Here is a 19,738-nt window from a genome sequence, read left to right as displayed (position 1 = left end):
TGGGATCCTTGGATCCAGGTCCACTTTAACCTTACTCAGGAACTAAGCTGAAGGTAAGAAAAAACTGCTAGCCCAGTTCGCTCACTGCGATGCCAGCCATACAGCTATTTAGTTTGTTTGCTTGTTCTTTTATTTATTTTTATTGAATTTTTTTTTTTTGTCTCCCCCAACCCTTCGTCCTGGCTCGTTGGTCTAGGGGTATGATTCTCGCTTAGGGTGCGAGAGGTCCCGGGTTCAAATCCCGGACGAGCCCGTCCCTAACTCTTCATCCTTGGGTTTGTCTTTAATCCAATGTCCAACTGCTTCCGACACCCTGCACCTACATAGTATCATGTCTTTTCTTAGCCAAAATGTCTTTTGTGTAATACATAAAAACAAGGAGCTGCGGGAAACTGCAAGTACAATTGCATCAGTGCCAACCACATAAAGATGGTTTTCTTTTTCCAAAGTTGTTTCGCCTTCAATTGAATTCAACACTGTTTAACCCAATTGTTGCTTGGAAGGGGCTCTCCCTGTTTTAGCTTGCTGCTCTACGGGTATGCATATAGGGTTTGTTATCAGATGCCAGATCAGTCGTGGTGTTCTAGCAATGTGAGTGAATGCAAAAGTTCAACAAACCATTACGTTTGTGTTCTCCAAATATGACGCAAATTCAGCAACATTTCATGTAGCCATTGCTCAGAAGCTGTGTAGCCCAGCTTAGTACAAATCCTGGAAGTAGGGGGAAACCGCTGTCCTAGTTCCTTCAAACTGATGGAAAATGCAGCCTCTGTAATTGACTTTGTCTTTCTAACGTTACTCATATTAAGACTGTTTAGGCCGACTCTTGCTGTGCGAGACGTGAGCTCGCCTGGGCTCGTTGGTCTAGGGGTATGATTCTCGCTTTGGGTGCGAGAGGTCCCGGGTTCAAATCCCGGACGAGCCCCTGCTTTGCCTACCTACATATTACAGTGCTGCTTGCAAAAAAAACCTTACCTGCCAGGCATGCTTGATTTGTTTGTCTCCATCAAAGAAGCAAAAATGAAGGAGGCTACGAATGTCAGTCTGCTCGTACTCCACAGATAGGAGAGTCCTTAGTTGTGGGTCAATAGCCGTAGTCTCCTACCAACCTGTCAGCACTCAAAGAGAAAGCAACTGTTGGTGATATGTGCAATGGGAGTTTTTCCAGCATGGATTTAATCCTCCAAATGACTTTCACGTAGCTTTATGCCTGTCAGTGATTGTCAAGGAAAATGAAGATGTGTCATCCAGGAGCTGTTTAGACTCTAACACAGAGCACTGGAGTAGGCTGACGTAGGCTACCTGAACCAACCTCCGTTGTTCCAAGTCCACAACCGAGTTTCATCTCGGCATCAATGACGGTACAATATCTCTGCCTTTCCTATCAGAACACTATGGGCTTTGTGCTAGCCAAGCTGTTGATGGAAAGCCATGGTGGGATCCTTGGATCCAGGTCCACTTTAACCTTACTCAGGAACTAAGCTGAAGGTAAGAAAAAACTGCTAGCCCAGTTCGCTCACTGCGATGCCAGCCATACAGCTATTTAGTTTGTTTGCTTGTTCTTTTATTTATTTTTATTGAATTTTTTTTTTTTGTCTCCCCCAACCCTTCGTCCTGGCTCGTTGGTCTAGGGGTATGATTCTCGCTTAGGGTGCGAGAGGTCCCGGGTTCAAATCCCGGACGAGCCCGTCCCTAACTCTTCATCCTTGGGTTTGTCTTTAATCCAATGTCCAACTGCTTCCGACACCCTGCACCTACATAGTATCATGTCTTTTCTTAGCCAAAATGTCTTTTGTGTAATACATAAAAACAAGGAGCTGCGGGAAACTGCAAGTACAATTGCATCAGTGCCAACCACATAAAGATGGTTTTCTTTTTCCAAAGTTGTTTCGCCTTCAATTGAATTCAACACTGTTTAACCCAATTGTTGCTTGGAAGGGGCTCTCCCTGTTTTAGCTTGCTGCTCTACGGGTATGCATATAGGGTTTGTTATCAGATGCCAGATCAGTCGTGGTGTTCTAGCAATGTGAGTGAATGCAAAAGTTCAACAAACCATTACGTTTGTGTTCTCCAAATATGACGCAAATTCAGCAACATTTCATGTAGCCATTGCTCAGAAGCTGTGTAGCCCAGCTTAGTACAAATCCTGGAAGTAGGGGGAAACCGCTGTCCTAGTTCCTTCAAACTGATGGAAAATGCAGCCTCTGTAATTGACTTTGTCTTTCTAACGTTACTCATATTAAGACTGTTTAGGCCGACTCTTGCTGTGCGAGACGTGAGCTCGCCTGGGCTCGTTGGTCTAGGGGTATGATTCTCGCTTTGGGTGCGAGAGGTCCCGGGTTCAAATCCCGGACGAGCCCCTGCTTTGCCTACCTACATATTACAGTGCTGCTTGCAAAAAAAACCTTACCTGCCAGGCATGCTTGATTTGTTTGTCTCCATCAAAGAAGCAAAAATGAAGGAGGCTACGAATGTCAGTCTGCTCGTACTCCACAGATAGGAGAGTCCTTAGTTGTGGGTCAATAGCCGTAGTCTCCTACCAACCTGTCAGCACTCAAAGAGAAAGCAACTGTTGGTGATATGTGCAATGGGAGTTTTTCCAGCATGGATTTAATCCTCCAAATGACTTTCACGTAGCTTTATGCCTGTCAGTGATTGTCAAGGAAAATGAAGATGTGTCATCCAGGAGCTGTTTAGACTCTAACACAGAGCACTGGAGTAGGCTGACGTAGGCTACCTGAACCAACCTCCGTTGTTCCAAGTCCACAACCGAGTTTCATCTCGCCATCAATGACGGTACAATATCTCTGCCTTTCCTATCAGAACACTATGGGCTTTGTGCTAGCCAAGCTGTTGATGGAAAGCCATGGTGGGATCCTTGGATCCAGGTCCACTTTAACCTTACTCAGGAACTAAGCTGAAGGTAAGAAAAAACTGCTAGCCCAGTTCGCTCACTGCGATGCCAGCCATACAGCTATTTAGTTTGTTTGCTTGTTCTTTTATTTATTTTTATTGAATTTTTTTTTTTTGTCTCCCCCAACCCTTCGTCCTGGCTCGTTGGTCTAGGGGTATGATTCTCGCTTAGGGTGCGAGAGGTCCCGGGTTCAAATCCCGGACGAGCCCGTCCCTAACTCTTCATCCTTGGGTTTGTCTTTAATCCAATGTCCAACTGCTTCCGACACCCTGCACCTACATAGTATCATGTCTTTTCTTAGCCAAAATGTCTTTTGTGTAATACATAAAAACAAGGAGCTGCGGGAAACTGCAAGTACAATTGCATCAGTGCCAACCACATAAAGATGGTTTTCTTTTTCCAAAGTTGTTTCGCCTTCAATTGAATTCAACACTGTTTAACCCAATTGTTGCTTGGAAGGGGCTCTCCCTGTTTTAGCTTGCTGCTCTACGGGTATGCATATAGGGTTTGTTATCAGATGCCAGATCAGTCGTGGTGTTCTAGCAATGTGAGTGAATGCAAAAGTTCAACAAACCATTACGTTTGTGTTCTCCAAATATGACGCAAATTCAGCAACATTTCATGTAGCCATTGCTCAGAAGCTGTGTAGCCCAGCTTAGTACAAATCCTGGAAGTAGGGGGAAACCGCTGTCCTAGTTCCTTCAAACTGATGGAAAATGCAGCCTCTGTAATTGACTTTGTCTTTCTAACGTTACTCATATTAAGACTGTTTAGGCCGACTCTTGCTGTGCGAGACGTGAGCTCGCCTGGGCTCGTTGGTCTAGGGGTATGATTCTCGCTTTGGGTGCGAGAGGTCCCGGGTTCAAATCCCGGACGAGCCCCTGCTTTGCCTACCTACATATTACAGTGCTGCTTGCAAAAAAAACCTTACCTGCCAGGCATGCTTGATTTGTTTGTCTCCATCAAAGAAGCAAAAATGAAGGAGGCTACGAATGTCAGTCTGCTCGTACTCCACAGATAGGAGAGTCCTTAGTTGTGGGTCAATAGCCGTAGTCTCCTACCAACCTGTCAGCACTCAAAGAGAAAGCAACTGTTGGTGATATGTGCAATGGGAGTTTTTCCAGCATGGATTTAATCCTCCAAATGACTTTCACGTAGCTTTATGCCTGTCAGTGATTGTCAAGGAAAATGAAGATGTGTCATCCAGGAGCTGTTTAGACTCTAACACAGAGCACTGGAGTAGGCTGACGTAGGCTACCTGAACCAACCTCCGTTGTTCCAAGTCCACAACCGAGTTTCATCTCGGCATCAATGACGGTACAATATCTCTGCCTTTCCTATCAGAACACTATGGGCTTTGTGCTAGCCAAGCTGTTGATGGAAAGCCATGGTGGGATCCTTGGATCCAGGTCCACTTTAACCTTACTCAGGAACTAAGCTGAAGGTAAGAAAAAACTGCTAGCCCAGTTCGCTCACTGCGATGCCAGCCATACAGCTATTTAGTTTGTTTGCTTGTTCTTTTATTTATTTTTATTGAATTTTTTTTTTTTGTCTCCCCCAACCCTTCGTCCTGGCTCGTTGGTCTAGGGGTATGATTCTCGCTTAGGGTGCGAGAGGTCCCGGGTTCAAATCCCGGACGAGCCCGTCCCTAACTCTTCATCCTTGGGTTTGTCTTTAATCCAATGTCCAACTGCTTCCGACACCCTGCACCTACATAGTATCATGTCTTTTCTTAGCCAAAATGTCTTTTGTGTAATACATAAAAACAAGGAGCTGCGGGAAACTGCAAGTACAATTGCATCAGTGCCAACCACATAAAGATGGTTTTCTTTTTCCAAAGTTGTTTCGCCTTCAATTGAATTCAACACTGTTTAACCCAATTGTTGCTTGGAAGGGGCTCTCCCTGTTTTAGCTTGCTGCTCTACGGGTATGCATATAGGTTTGTTATCAGATGCCAGATCAGTCGTGGTGTTCTAGCAATGTGAGTGAATGCAAAAGTTCAACAAACCATTACGTTTGTGTTCTCCAAATATGACGCAAATTCAGCAACATTTCATGTAGCCATTGCTCAGAAGCTGTGTAGCCCAGCTTAGTACAAATCCTGGAAGTAGGGGGAAACCGCTGTCCTAGTTCCTTCAAACTGATGGAAAATGCAGCCTCTGTAATTGACTTTGTCTTTCTAACGTTACTCATATTAAGACTGTTTAGGCCGACTCTTGCTGTGCGAGACGTGAGCTCGCCTGGGCTCGTTGGTCTAGGGGTATGATTCTCGCTTTGGGTGCGAGAGGTCCCGGGTTCAAATCCCGGACGAGCCCCTGCTTTGCCTACCTACATATTACAGTGCTGCTTGCAAAAAAAACCTTACCTGCTAGGCATGCTTGATTTGTTTGTCTCCATCAAAGAAGCAAAAATGAAGGAGGCTACGAATGTCAGTCTGCTCGTACTCCACAGATAGGAGAGTCCTTAGTTGTGGGTCAATAGCCGTAGTCTCCTACCAACCTCTCAGCACTCAAAGAGAAAGCAACTGTTGGTGATATGTGCAATGGGAGTTTTTCCAGCATGGATTTAATCCTCCAAATGACTTTCACCTAGCTTTATACCTGTCAGTGATTGTCAAGGAAAATGAAGATGTGTCATCCAGGAGCTGTTTAGACTCTAACACAGAGCACTGGAGTAGGCTGACGTAGGCTACCTGAACCAACCTCCGTTGTTCCAAGTCCACAACCGAGTTTCATCTCGGCATCAATGACGGTACAATATCTCTGCCTTTCCTATCAGAACACTATGGGCTTTGTGCTAGCCAAGCTGTTGATGGAAAGCCATGGTGGGATCCTTGGATCCAGGTCCACTTTAACCTTACTCAGGAACTAAGCTGAAGGTAAGAAAAAACTGCTAGCCCAGTTCGCTCACTGCGATGCCAGCCATACAGCTATTTAGTTTGTTTGCTTGTTCTTTTATTTATTTTTATTGAATTTTTTTTTTTGTCTCCCCCAACCCTTCGTCCTGGCTCGTTGGTCTAGGGGTATGATTCTCGCTTAGGGTGCGAGAGGTCCCGGGTTCAAATCCCGGACGAGCCCGTCCCTAACTCTTCATCCTTGGGTTTTTCTTTAATCCAATGTCCAACTGCTTCCGACACCCTGCACCTACATAGTATCATGTCTTTTCTTAGCCAAAATGTCTTTTGTGTAATACATAAAAACAAGGAGCTGCGGGAAACTGCAAGTACAATTGCATCAGTGCCAACCACATAAAGATGGTTTTCTTTTTCCAAAGTTGTTTCGCCTTCAATTGAATTCAACACTGTTTAACCCAATTGTTGCTTGGAAGGGGCTCTCCCTGTTTTAGCTTGCTGCTCTACGGGTATGCATATAGGTTTGTTATCAGATGCCAGATCAGTCGTGGTGTTCTAGCAATGTGAGTGAATGCAAAAGTTCAACAAACCATTACGTTTGTGTTCTCCAAATATGACGCAAATTCAGCAACATTTCATGTAGCCATTGCTCAGAAGCTGTGTAGCCCAGCTTAGTACAAATCCTGGAAGTAGGGGGAAACCGCTGTCCTAGTTCCTTCAAACTGATGGAAAATGCAGCCTCTGTAATTGACTTTGTCTTTCTAACGTTACTCATATTAAGACTGTTTAGGCCGACTCTTGCTGTGCGAGACGTGAGCTCGCCTGGGCTCGTTGGTCTAGGGGTATGATTCTCGCTTTGGGTGCGAGAGGTCCCGGGTTCAAATCCCGGACGAGCCCCTGCTTTGCCTACCTACATATTACAGTGCTGCTTGCAAAAAAAACCTTACCTGCCAGGCATGCTTGATTTGTTTGTCTCCATCAAAGAAGCAAAAATGAAGGAGGCTACGAATGTCAGTCTGCTCGTACTCCACAGATAGGAGAGTCCTTAGTTGTGGGTCAATAGCCGTAGTCTCCTACCAACCTGTCAGCACTCAAAGAGAAAGCAACTGTTGGTGATATGTGCAATGGGAGTTTTTCCAGCATGGATTTAATCCTCCAAATGACTTTCACGTAGCTTTATGCCTGTCAGTGATTGTCAAGGAAAATGAAGATGTGTCATCCAGGAGCTGTTTAGACTCTAACACAGAGCACTGGAGTAGGCTGACGTAGGCTACCTGAACCAACCTCCGTTGTTCCAAGTCCACAACCGAGTTTCATCTCGGCATCAATGACGGTACAATATCTCTGCCTTTCCTATCAGAACACTATGGGCTTTGTGCTAGCCAAGCTGTTGATGGAAAGCCATGGTGGGATCCTTGGATCCAGGTCCACTTTAACCTTACTCAGGAACTAAGCTGAAGGTAAGAAAAAACTGCTAGCCCAGTTCGCTCACTGCGATGCCAGCCATACAGCTATTTAGTTTGTTTGCTTGTTCTTTTATTTATTTTTATTGAATTTTTTTTTTTTGTCTCCCCCAACCCTTCGTCCTGGCTCGTTGGTCTAGGGGTATGATTCTCGCTTAGGGTGCGAGAGGTCCCGGGTTCAAATCCCGGACGAGCCCGTCCCTAACTCTTCATCCTTGGGTTTGTCTTTAATCCAATGTCCAACTGCTTCCGACACCCTGCACCTACATAGTATCATGTCTTTTCTTAGCCAAAATGTCTTTTGTGTAATACATAAAAACAAGGAGCTGCGGGAAACTGCAAGTACAATTGCATCAGTGCCAACCACATAAAGATGGTTTTCTTTTTCCAAAGTTGTTTCGCCTTCAATTGAATTCAACACTGTTTAACCCAATTGTTGCTTGGAAGGGGCTCTCCCTGTTTTAGCTTGCTGCTCTACGGGTATGCATATAGGTTTGTTATCAGATGCCAGATCAGTCGTGGTGTTCTAGCAATGTGAGTGAATGCAAAAGTTCAACAAACCATTACGTTTGTGTTCTCCAAATATGACGCAAATTCAGCAACATTTCATGTAGCCATTGCTCAGAAGCTGTGTAGCCCAGCTTAGTACAAATCCTGGAAGTAGGGGGAAACCGCTGTCCTAGTTCCTTCAAACTGATGGAAAATGCAGCCTCTGTAATTGACTTTGTCTTTCTAACGTTACTCATATTAAGACTGTTTAGGCCGACTCTTGCTGTGCGAGACGTGAGCTCGCCTGGGCTCGTTGGTCTAGGGGTATGATTCTCGCTTTGGGTGCGAGAGGTCCCGGGTTCAAATCCCGGACGAGCCCCTGCTTTGCCTACCTACATATTACAGTGCTGCTTGCAAAAAAAACCTTACCTGCCAGGCATGCTTGATTTGTTTGTCTCCATCAAAGAAGCAAAAATGAAGGAGGCTACGAATGTCAGTCTGCTCGTACTCCACAGATAGGAGAGTCCTTAGTTGTGGGTCAATAGCCGTAGTCTCCTACCAACCTGTCAGCACTCAAAGAGAAAGCAACTGTTGGTGATATGTGCAATGGGAGTTTTTCCAGCATGGATTTAATCCTCCAAATGACTTTCACGTAGCTTTATGCCTGTCAGTGATTGTCAAGGAAAATGAAGATGTGTCATCCAGGAGCTGTTTAGACTCTAACACAGAGCACTGGAGTAGGCTGACGTAGGCTACCTGAACCAACCTCCGTTGTTCCAAGTCCACAACCGAGTTTCATCTCGGCATCAATGACGGTACAATATCTCTGCCTTTCCTATCAGAACACTATGGGCTTTGTGCTAGCCAAGCTGTTGATGGAAAGCCATGGTGGGATCCTTGGATCCAGGTCCACTTTAACCTTACTCAGGAACTAAGCTGAAGGTAAGAAAAAACTGCTAGCCCAGTTCGCTCACTGCGATGCCAGCCATACAGCTATTTAGTTTGTTTGCTTGTTCTTTTATTTATTTTTATTGAATTTTTTTTTTTTGTCTCCCCCAACCCTTCGTCCTGGCTCGTTGGTCTAGGGGTATGATTCTCGCTTAGGGTGCGAGAGGTCCCGGGTTCAAATCCCGGACGAGCCCGTCCCTAACTCTTCATCCTTGGGTTTGTCTTTAATCCAATGTCCAACTGCTTCCGACACCCTGCACCTACATAGTATCATGTCTTTTCTTAGCCAAAATGTCTTTTGTGTAATACATAAAAACAAGGAGCTGCGGGAAACTGCAAGTACAATTGCATCAGTGCCAACCACATAAAGATGGTTTTCTTTTTCCAAAGTTGTTTCGCCTTCAATTGAATTCAACACTGTTTAACCCAATTGTTGCTTGGAAGGGGCTCTCCCTGTTTTAGCTTGCTGCTCTACGGGTATGCATATAGGTTTGTTATCAGATGCCAGATCAGTCGTGGTGTTCTAGCAATGTGAGTGAATGCAAAAGTTCAACAAACCATTACGTTTGTGTTCTCCAAATATGACGCAAATTCAGCAACATTTCATGTAGCCATTGCTCAGAAGCTGTGTAGCCCAGCTTAGTACAAATCCTGGAAGTAGGGGGAAACCGCTGTCCTAGTTCCTTCAAACTGATGGAAAATGCAGCCTCTGTAATTGACTTTGTCTTTCTAACGTTACTCATATTAAGACTGTTTAGGCCGACTCTTGCTGTGCGAGACGTGAGCTCGCCTGGGCTCGTTGGTCTAGGGGTATGATTCTCGCTTTGGGTGCGAGAGGTCCCGGGTTCAAATCCCGGACGAGCCCCTGCTTTGCCTACCTACATATTACAGTGCTGCTTGCAAAAAAAACCTTACCTGCCAGGCATGCTTGATTTGTTTGTCTCCATCAAAGAAGCAAAAATGAAGGAGGCTACGAATGTCAGTCTGCTCGTACTCCACAGATAGGAGAGTCCTTAGTTGTGGGTCAATAGCCGTAGTCTCCTACCAACCTGTCAGCACTCAAAGAGAAAGCAACTGTTGGTGATATGTGCAATGGGAGTTTTTCCAGCATGGATTTAATCCTCCAAATGACTTTCACGTAGCTTTATGCCTGTCAGTGATTGTCAAGGAAAATGAAGATGTGTCATCCAGGAGCTGTTTAGACTCTAACACAGAGCACTGGAGTAGGCTGACGTAGGCTACCTGAACCAACCTCCGTTGTTCCAAGTCCACAACCGAGTTTCATCTCGCATCAATGACGGTACAATATCTCTGCCTTTCCTATCAGAACACTATGGGCTTTGTGCTAGCCAAGCTGTTGATGGAAAGCCATGGTGGGATCCTTGGATCCAGGTCCACTTTAACCTTACTCAGGAACTAAGCTGAAGGTAAGAAAAAACTGCTAGCCCAGTTCGCTCACTGCGATGCCAGCCATACAGCTATTTAGTTTGTTTGCTTGTTCTTTTATTTATTTTTATTGAATTTTTTTTTTTTGTCTCCCCCAACCCTTCGTCCTGGCTCGTTGGTCTAGGGGTATGATTCTCGCTAAAGGTGCGAGAGGTCCCGGGTTCAAATCCCGGACGAGTCCGTCCCTAACTCTTCATCCTTGGGTTTGTCTTTAATCCAATGTCCAACTGCTTCCGACACCCTTCACCTACATAGTATCATGTCTTTTCTTAGCCAAAATGTCTTTTGTGTAATACATAAAAACAAGGAGCTTCGGGAAACTGCAAGTACAATTGCATCAGTGCCAACAACATAAAGATGGTTTTCTTTTTCCAAAGTTGTTTCGCCTTCAATTGAATTCAACACTGTTTAACCCTATTGTTGCTTGGAAGGGGCTCTCCCTGTTTTAGCTTGCTGCTCTACGGGTATGCATATGGGTTTGTTATCAGATGCCAGCTCAGTCGTGGTGTTCTAGCAATGTGAGTGAATGCAAAAGTTCAACAAACCATTACGTTTGTGTTCTCCAAATATGACGCAAATTCAGCAACATTTCATGTAGCCATTGCTCAGAAGCTGTGTAGCCCAGCTTAGTACAAATCCTGGAAGTAGGGGGAAACCGCTGTCCTAGTTCCTTCAAACTGATGGAAAATGCAGCCTCTGTGATAAGACACAGGAAAATGACATAGGAAAATGAATCGCATAAAGCAAAATGCTTCACTTATAGACTCAAGGCAGCATCAACAGCTCCAATAAATAAAAACAGTGCAGGGGAGCAGAGCTGTTTTCACTTCACGATTCATTTGGAAATGATAAAGAAACAGATATCTATTCAGCTTCAAAAGGAGGATGGGAAAACATGGAAAAGGATGCTGTGCAGCTATAAATCACTTGGTGATTATTTCAAAGTGCTTGGTGGCTTCTGACTATAAACACCCGTGTTGTCACATGGTGCCCTGCAGCAGCACATTGTATCTGTGCACTGGCTTCAGAAAATGAGTTGTGTTTTTTTGTTGTGATTCTTTTTAAAGAGTCACATGGGAATGCAGCAACAGACGACTGACTCTGGAGATTAAAAACCTTCTCCTGGACTCATAAAGACATTTAATAAGTCTGCAGACCACAGCCCCCTGCTGCTCAGCCTGCTCATAGCGTACAGCTCAGGCTTTTACTGTTTGTCTTGTCATACTGTTTGGTTTTGTGTCCAGTGCAATTTATTTTAACTCCCAGTCCTTGTTTTAACTGTTTTCAGGGTTTACGTGTGCAGCTTCATGCACAAAACTCATGAACCGTCCGTCAGAGAATCCAAATCCTGCACTTTTTTCTAGCTGCAGATTTACAGCCTGAAACATGTTTGAACATATTGAAAGATCAAATTAAATGAACCAGTGCAAACAGACCCAAATATGTGGTTCTTTTTGTTTTATTTATTTTTTTGCCATTGCAATTTTCTTTGGAGGATTTCCTTCTTTGTCTAACACGTTTTCCATTCACTTCAATTGTAATCGTTTCACCTTTACACACACACAGGAGATCAGCTTCTGTTCAGCACAGTGTGTGGAGTCAAAATCAAAAACTCATTCATACGTCGTAGCAGCTTTTTTTTTTTTTTTTCCCTCAATAAAACCAAAACAAGTTTAAACGTCTTTATTGCATAAACACATAAACAGCACATGTTTATGCTAATGCTTTTGTTGTGAGCTTTGTTTTTTTTGGTTTTCCATCTAATGTTCCACCCATGTTCTAGTCATTTAGTTCTTGACTGCTCCCTCTGTTTATCTTTAGATTTCCTCCAGTGGTCGTTCTTGTTTTAATTTTCGTAGTTGACTTTTAGCTGGTTTGTTTCTCCACAATAAGTGATTTTCTGTTGTTTCACTTTTATTTTATCTGACTTGTATTACAGCCTCTTTTTATCACCCTTCTCTGCTCTTTCTTGTTTTGGGGTCATTTGTAATTGCTGACGGCCAACACTATGTGAGGAGGCCTCTGTGCGTTTAAGGTCACTTCCCTCCATCTTTGGGACTAACTTTTGTTGGATTCTCAGTCCCCCAGGTGAGGTCATCCACAAGTTGAGTTTAACCAACTTCTCTCTTTGTAGTTTAAAGGAATGCTGTTTAACTGTGTACAGGGGAATAAGGCTCTTGACACACATTATAACCCTATATAGAAACAAACTGAGTAAATGACATTGTAAAAGGAAAATATTCCCTTTGTCTGATTGACCTTCAGCAGAGTGCCTGGCTGCTGCAACACAGTTCATCTGTTACATGTGAGTCAGACTGTAAATGTCACATGGAAACCTGAGACCAATGGGAAAAGTGTGCTAATAGTTTAAAATGAAATTAGAGTTTCTGCAAATAAAGACACAACAAAGAGCTGAAAATGAATTGGTCACTTTCAAATCCCATGGAAAGACATTTGTGAGCAGAGACCACTGAAGAATTCAGTTTAGTAGCTGGTTTGTCTACGGAGAATCTGTCATCCAAGTCCCAAAGGTTCTGCTCAGTTCAAGTCGTTTCACCTCTAACCTAAAAGGAAAGTGTTCTTTGGCTAGGGGTATACTTCCTATTACTTACATGTAGACGTAGGTAATGGCGTCATTGTTCACATGGTTCCTAGAGTACTTTCCTCTATGTCTGGAGGATTTATGTTCAGCCATGAGTGAACCGACTAGAACCTGATCATCCCTGACCAACAAACTTTCTTATTTGTGAAATTCCATGTTTGCACAAGAAAGACGCGCCGGGGCAGCAGAGATTAAAGTTGAGACTGAGAAAAGGGCAGCAACGAGATTAATGGTAAAACGTGGATGTGGGTAGCTGTGGAGAAAACTTTTTTAAATTTTTTGGACACTTACCAATTTTGAGGTCATGTCCACTTTGTAGATGAGGTCATCTTGTGCTGTCCTACTTGTCTATACGCTGGACTGCATCTATATCCATAGGATTCATTTCTGACAAACATCCAATCAATGCCGGCTACGAATGGGCACAATGTTAAGGGTGGACCTGTGTAGTCGAGTCAACGTATATCTCCAGCTTTAGGGTCATGAGTCGAAGACTGAAGGATGTCAGGACTGTGCTGTATGTGGCTGATCAGTGGCATCATAGGCCACATCCTCTGGTGAGGAAAGGTCATTCCAGTTTGATGTAGATGACTCACCTTTATTTAAAAATGAAGAACTGATTAAACTTTTTGTTGAGGGGTGAAAAATCTTTAAGAACTTCAAGCAGGTCCAACTGTCCATGAACATCACCTTTAGGACTCCACGTACTTTGTTTTGCATCTTTAAACATATTCAAAAAAGACCAAAAAATGACATGACTCAAATATTTGTTGGATGAACAGCTAATGAAGCTTGTGTCCGTCCCTCAGGACAAGATGGTTTTTCTTTTTGCTCCTGCCTCAACCATTTTACCAGGTGAATTCCTGAGAGGGAGGAAGTCTCCAGATTTATCATGAGCTTTAGCTGTTTGTCGGAAGGGAAGTGAGTCTCTTTTTCTATATGGTTTCTGCTCAGTTGGACTTTTAATAAACCCTGAAGTCTCTTCTTGCTTTTGGGTTTAAAGAAATTCGAAATCTGATGTTTAAACAGTTCAGACTTACACATCAAAGTATTTACGATCCTGCTTCTCTAACAGTTCAGAAATATTATCAGCAAAATGCTCTTGAATTATGAAAGTACTCGTTCTGCAGTGAAATGACTGACTTAGGTCTGAAACCACTAAGAGATGATCATCAGGTACATCTGAGGGGTCATGAAATGATTAAAAGCAAGAGAAGACCGTCAGCACCAGTGCCCTACAGGGATATGTGTTCGCCTTACTGCTCTTCCCTGTTTACACAAATGACTGCATTTGTTAAACTGGGATCTGGGCAGTAAGGTGACAAACTGACTGGGACACATCAGCAGGATGTCAAGTACTGGTAGAACACTATTGTTGATCATTTAACAAAGTGATCTAGGGAAATTAGTCACTAATGCACTTTTTAAAATCTTTTTTTTTTTTATCAAATGTTACCAGACCATAGTTGTTATGGTCACAACCACATATGTAATAGTTCCCAAAATGAGGTCTGTGGAAAAATGCACAACGATTAGTAACATTATCACATAATGGTATTATTGTAATATTACTGCATAACATGCCACTAAAATTACAGTAATGTTGCTACTGGTAGCAGGAGAAAAGCCTGACGCTTGTTGTTCGATGTGTTTCTGTGATTTCCTCTGTAAATGATCATTTTAATTTTATTTGACACATTTACAATCGACACTCCTCGAACAGTCACAGGTTTGTCATAAACAGTCCGAGTGCAGCAGAGCTGAGCTAAAGGTTCAGTCGAGCTGTTGAGAATTTGGTGATTCTTCTTATTCAAACATTGATTCGACTACAACAAGACTAAGTAAATAATTGAGTTCAGCATTTCATTTATCGAACTCCATCATTAGCTGGAGTTTTGTCTTATTTGTTTTATCAGGCACAAAGCTTCACTCAGTTTTGACTTTTAGATTCATATAAAGGACAAAATTTACGACGACTGGAGGGAGGCGAGGGGTTTCCCATGACTCTGTTAATATCCAGTAATGTCTTTTATGCTGCCAAAGCAGAACATTCGCTCATTTGTAATGATGACACGCCCTGTTTCCACTGACCACGCAGTGCTGCAGAGTCGAACTTCTGTTAAAAATGCTGTTATGTTCTGGAAAGGAAAATGTTGATGCCTTTAACAAGACAAAAGGAATGAAATATGTCTCTTCTGTTTTGACATCCTGCTGTGGTTAGAATCCCACAATAACATGAAAGTGGTCTCTGTGCAGTTAGAGGAGGCACCGACACCGACAGAGGTCAGGACGTTCATTCCCACATTCCCTCAGACTGATGTCTGGATCCGTTTGAAACTGGAGCGATACTTACTCTCTCTGCCTGCTACCTGCTGGACCGGATGCATCTGCATCCAAAGGGTTTAGTCAGTTTTATTAACTGGGGAAAGAGCCAGTCTGTCCAAAAATTCTAACCCAGTTTCCCCTTTTTTCCATGATGTAAAATAAAAAACCAGAACACAAGAACCTCAGCTGGTTGAATTATTAACCAGAGCGACCGCGACGTAGACCAGCTGAGTGAAGACAGGGTCACATGTACGACTAGCTGAAACCTGCAAACACTGGACTTGAAGATTTGTACCAGCAACCGAATAAGTGGTCAGCTACAACAGAAACGGCTACAACAAATCAGCAATCAGCTAACTCTAACAGTACCCTGGTCTTATCGGTGGCTGTGGACAAACCACGTTCACATTCAGCCTAACTGGTGTTGGGTGTATTATTCCCATCATCAGCGTGGAAGAAGTTCTTTTGAGCACAGAAGCTGCTCTAACATCTTTAGAAATCTTTACACCTGGGAACCAAAGTTACTCTGATGAACTGAACCAGCAGGTTTCAACATGGTGGTGGAGTTATAAACACTGTTAACTGGTGAAAGACAAAAGATGAGGCCAGAGTTTATTTTGCTCCCAGATGTGTCCAATAAAACTCAGTGGGTTTAAGAGCTGAGTGACATCTGTGTTATCAGTAGGTGATGCATCAAATGTTGGAGCCACAGCATCTTAGACAAGAATCTGAAGAAGGATATACATCTTTGAAGACTTTTTAAAAATGTTGTCAAGACGTTTCGCTCAGAACGCTCAGAACGGAACCGAGCTGAGCAGTCTTACATGATTACTGTGTTAACTGTCTTAGTTTCCAGAAGTCTGTGATTGGACTGGAGTGTGCTGTGTGATGGATTACTTTAGATGATCATCTGAGGTTGATCAGTTACATCAATGGTAGCTTAGAAGAGCCACTCCAGGTGCTTCCTATGATCAGATACGCGGGTTTTAAACAGTGTTTGACGACTAACCAAAGACATTTCATATGAATTCCAGCCTCCTGCATTCTCATATAACGACCTCACATCTTGGACAAATGCAAATGAAACCAAAGCTCTGGTCTTAGGTGGATGGAGACCTGGCATTGTTAATGATCGACTGGCGTACGGTCAAAGCGGCACACATCGAGGTTCAGTTTAAACAGCAACAGGACACATCAGTGTAGCACAGTAGGCAGCAGCAGCAGCAGAACTACCCCCGCCCCCACCGAGCTGTGTTCTGTTGGGATGGGTGGTGACTTCTAGGAGCTAAAACACCACAGTGATGACTGCTGAGAAACTCCTTCAGAACAACATGTGTTTTCATTTCAACACTGATGTCTCTTTAACAGCTTCTTTCTTTGTTTTACACACTGTGTCGAGGAGCAAGCGAGACGCTCAAACGAGCTTTCAGCTTTCTAATGAAGCGTCTGGACCTCGTTTATAGAGTCGTGAACAATTATGGCTACAAGAAGCAATCCATAAAAACAATTATAGAGCTTTAACACGATGTGTTAAAGTCTTTTCCCAGGACTCTGTGTGCGGAGCCTTTTGTATTTTAACACCTTTAAAATAAAGAGTTTAGACATAAAAAATAACATGACATCATCACCTCATGACCCAAAACACAACAGCTTCATCAGTTGGTTTTCTGCCTCATTTTGTCCACATCATCACTAAATCTAACGTGACAGAGAGGTAGTGAACATGTGAGGGACTGAAATAAACCGGTACTGAATATTCATAGAACCCAGAATTCCCCTGGGGGCCCTCGTTTTCCCTGGAGCACAGTTTGGGATCATTTTGTGAAGCTCTCCCTCCTTAAACCTATAAACTGATTTATCTTCTTTCCAGGACGTGTTTCTGAATGTGTCGGGTAGTTTACACTGATCGTCAGCAGGCGTAAGATCTAGTATATAGTTGGACATCTGACCTGACCTGTCTGACGCTTTCTTATTAGGGATGTTTTCCAACACCTTCAGTCTTGTTCTGTTTCTCTATCTGTCTATCTGTCTGTCTGTCTATCTACCTATCTGTCCATCTGTCCATCTATCCATCTATTCATCTATTCATCTATTCATCTATTCATCTATTCATCTATCTATCTCTTCTGCTGTAGATGTTACATGCTACTTGCTGCCTCTGTGATCAGCTGTTGTTTCTTCCTTGGCCGACCCGTCGTTCAGAACACCGGTGGTCTCTTTCTGTTTGAAGTCTTCACAAATTGTCTGTCCTGTGTCGGCTCAGTGCCTTTGACATCTGACAACACACAGCTCTCTGGTTTCATGTTGATTTATTCTTTTCTAACAACAAATGCACATTTTACAGGAAAACCAAGAATAGAACAGAGAAGTCACTCAGAGCTGCACTCATTCTCCCAGGACGCCCAGGGTCCCAATGAATATTAGTCATTATTAAATTCCTCTGATGTATCTGTGGCTCACACCTCATCCTAAACCTCATGCAGCACTAATGAGGATTAAACTGGCAGCACCATCACTGAAACTGTCGACCTTTAGTCCATTAGCACAGTTTGTCGTCTCTTTTCAACCCTCCTCTTATTAATTGTTCCTCTCCAGTGAAAAGACGGATCCTAATCGGCAGAACAACAGACGACAAATAGAGCAGTTAGCTCCTTCACGCAGCTCAGCACCAGCTGCTGCTCCTCTCAGCTCTTCAACCATCAAGTCTTCTTGTGAAGTGTCATCAATCTGCACAGTTTACCCTCTTCCCAAAGAAAACAGTCACTAAAGTCTCATTTGTGGCCACTTGTCCATGGCAGGCGTGGCCTTCGATGGAGTCCTTGTGTGTCTGAAATGGGATTATGAGGGCTAAATTGAGTGTGCTAATTGATGGGAGAGTGAATAGAGCTGAATGGAGCTGAGGGGCAGATGTGGTGTGAAACCCCTGGCTCTTTCTAAAGAATACAAATCAGGAGCAGAGAGATCTATTCTCCGCTCTCTATCACACTCAATTATCCCATTCACAGCGCGAGCAGGGGGCCCAGCGAACAGATGGTTTCCACACTGGGAGCTGTATGGAGGCCGTCACTGCCTCTCCGGGCACCTTTTCTTCAGCTCAGATTCACCGTGGAGCGATGAGCGGTGTATCGGCCATTCATGACGTGCAGGGTCTCGTTGGGAACAATGGACGACTACAGCGGTCGTGAATCGGAATAAGAGCGGAGGTTTGTGTTCGGTCCTGGAGGGGCGTCCGTTATTCTTGGACCTGAAGAGAATGAAACCGTGGAGGGGGTGTTCACCTGGGGTGGAGTGGGAGGAGATGAAGAGGAGTTGGTGCACCTTCTGTTGAGACCATTTAAAGTCAGAACAATGAAACTCTTCATCTTGCACTCGCCCCCCATCGATGAAATCCACCCTGTTTGAGCAACTGCAGTTTCAGAGAAAGAAAACTTTAGCTAAATATAGTAGCTTATAGTAATAATACGACTAACTGCTTTAATTTGATTTGGAATCTTTTAATATTCTGCAGTTTTATGTTTGTCTCATCATCTTAAAGGATGAATTACAGGCATCATTTTTTATTACTGTAGATAAAAAACACCAGCAGTGACATTTGGAAATGGTTTGAAAACAGACAGACAGAAACCTGTTCAGTCGGTACGAGACTGGATGAAATTGTCCGAAGCTTCTTAAAACCTGATGTTAGGAAACATTTCACACACGCTCCATTGAAGCTGCACACTGACACTTTTCAAGCAGCAGCAACACAAAAGAGAAATTGGGGGAGTCGAGCTGAGGTTGTTTGGGAGCTGAATGGGTCGTATTAGCTCATGAATATAAGACCCTGTATTATTGTGCCCTCTCCCCCATGTGTGGGCCCCCACCTTGTCCTCCATTGTCCTACTGTGGGGACTCGAGGAGAGCAGCTCTGATGGGTGAATGCCACCTGTCAGAGTGGAAACAGGAGTGGTGAAAAGCATTTAGCGCCGTGTTCTCGTCACACGCTGCTGACTGACTTTTAGAGACACCAGAGACCAGAACAGGAGACGGAGACAAACTAAGAAAAAGAAAACAGACTCTGCCGGCAGATGAAACCTGTTGATTTACTGTGTTCTGCAGCTATTGTGGCTTCTTTTTAGGTTTTGTGAAGATTCTTAAAACGAGTGGATTTGTTAAATGTTTCACATTAATTGGAACATTTCCAGTCAGCAGAGTGGACGTGAAGTGAAGTTTGAAGTTAAAACTCTCCAAATCTTTATATTTCTAATGTCCAGTAAAAATCTCATGAATCACTAAACACGTAACACGAGTTAGTTTTATCAGATTAAACACGTTTTTCCATTCATAAAGTTTTTGAGCTGCTGTGTTCAGCTTTGTGTAAAGGTTTGATGTTCATCAAGGTTTTGACTCGTGTGGTCAGGTTTCTATTTGAGGTCATTCTTACTAATGATGAGTTACTGCTGGACCAACCTGACCAGCAGCTCATCTATCGTTTGTCTGGTTCAATTAGGAATTGCTAAAGTTATTACTGCGTTACTTTAAAGTTATTAGTAGTATTAGAGACGCTGTATTTCCTGAAAGGATCAAAGTTTGATCAATTTGTTATTGATCAGCGTTATTCAGTTTCATACTCGTTGACTGGTTTTCAGTGTGTTCACAGCTCCTCCACCTCCTTTGTGTGTTGCTCTGAATAAACTGGAATTAGTCACGTTTCCCGTGTG

General features: G+C 43.4%; 15 non-coding genes across 15 annotated transcripts; all 15 read left to right on the top strand.

Annotated features, from left to right (window-relative positions):
• Window positions 1–181: 181 nt before the first annotated feature.
• On the top strand, window positions 182–253 carry trnap-agg. Its single transcript has one exon. It is a non-coding gene; the product is annotated as a tRNA-Pro (tRNA).
• A 600-nt stretch (window positions 254–853) lies between these two features.
• On the top strand, window positions 854–925 carry trnap-ugg. The gene has a single exon. It is a non-coding gene; the product is annotated as a tRNA-Pro (tRNA).
• Window positions 926–1,616: 691 nt separating this feature from the next.
• Window positions 1,617–1,688, top strand: trnap-agg. Its single transcript has one exon. It is a non-coding gene; the product is annotated as a tRNA-Pro (tRNA).
• A 600-nt stretch (window positions 1,689–2,288) lies between these two features.
• Window positions 2,289–2,360, top strand: trnap-ugg. Its single transcript has one exon. It is a non-coding gene; the product is annotated as a tRNA-Pro (tRNA).
• Window positions 2,361–3,051: 691 nt separating this feature from the next.
• Window positions 3,052–3,123, top strand: trnap-agg. The gene has a single exon. It is a non-coding gene; the product is annotated as a tRNA-Pro (tRNA).
• Window positions 3,124–3,723: 600 nt separating this feature from the next.
• trnap-ugg lies at window positions 3,724–3,795 on the top strand. The gene has a single exon. It is a non-coding gene; the product is annotated as a tRNA-Pro (tRNA).
• Window positions 3,796–4,486: 691 nt separating this feature from the next.
• On the top strand, window positions 4,487–4,558 carry trnap-agg. The gene has a single exon. It is a non-coding gene; the product is annotated as a tRNA-Pro (tRNA).
• A 599-nt stretch (window positions 4,559–5,157) lies between these two features.
• Window positions 5,158–5,229, top strand: trnap-ugg. The gene has a single exon. It is a non-coding gene; the product is annotated as a tRNA-Pro (tRNA).
• Window positions 5,230–5,919: 690 nt separating this feature from the next.
• trnap-agg lies at window positions 5,920–5,991 on the top strand. The gene has a single exon. It is a non-coding gene; the product is annotated as a tRNA-Pro (tRNA).
• Window positions 5,992–6,590: 599 nt separating this feature from the next.
• Window positions 6,591–6,662, top strand: trnap-ugg. Its single transcript has one exon. It is a non-coding gene; the product is annotated as a tRNA-Pro (tRNA).
• A 691-nt stretch (window positions 6,663–7,353) lies between these two features.
• Window positions 7,354–7,425, top strand: trnap-agg. The gene has a single exon. It is a non-coding gene; the product is annotated as a tRNA-Pro (tRNA).
• Window positions 7,426–8,024: 599 nt separating this feature from the next.
• On the top strand, window positions 8,025–8,096 carry trnap-ugg. The gene has a single exon. It is a non-coding gene; the product is annotated as a tRNA-Pro (tRNA).
• A 691-nt stretch (window positions 8,097–8,787) lies between these two features.
• Window positions 8,788–8,859, top strand: trnap-agg. The gene has a single exon. It is a non-coding gene; the product is annotated as a tRNA-Pro (tRNA).
• A 599-nt stretch (window positions 8,860–9,458) lies between these two features.
• On the top strand, window positions 9,459–9,530 carry trnap-ugg. The gene has a single exon. It is a non-coding gene; the product is annotated as a tRNA-Pro (tRNA).
• Window positions 9,531–10,220: 690 nt separating this feature from the next.
• Window positions 10,221–10,292, top strand: trnal-aag. Its single transcript has one exon. It is a non-coding gene; the product is annotated as a tRNA-Leu (tRNA).
• The last annotated feature ends 9,446 nt before the right edge of the window (window positions 10,293–19,738 follow it).

This window comes from Anabas testudineus, chromosome 1, assembly GCF_900324465.2.
Source record: "Anabas testudineus chromosome 1, fAnaTes1.2, whole genome shotgun sequence".
Classification (NCBI taxonomy): domain Eukaryota; kingdom Metazoa; phylum Chordata; class Actinopteri; order Anabantiformes; family Anabantidae; genus Anabas; species Anabas testudineus.
This window is presented reverse-complemented; position numbering and strand designations above follow the sequence as displayed.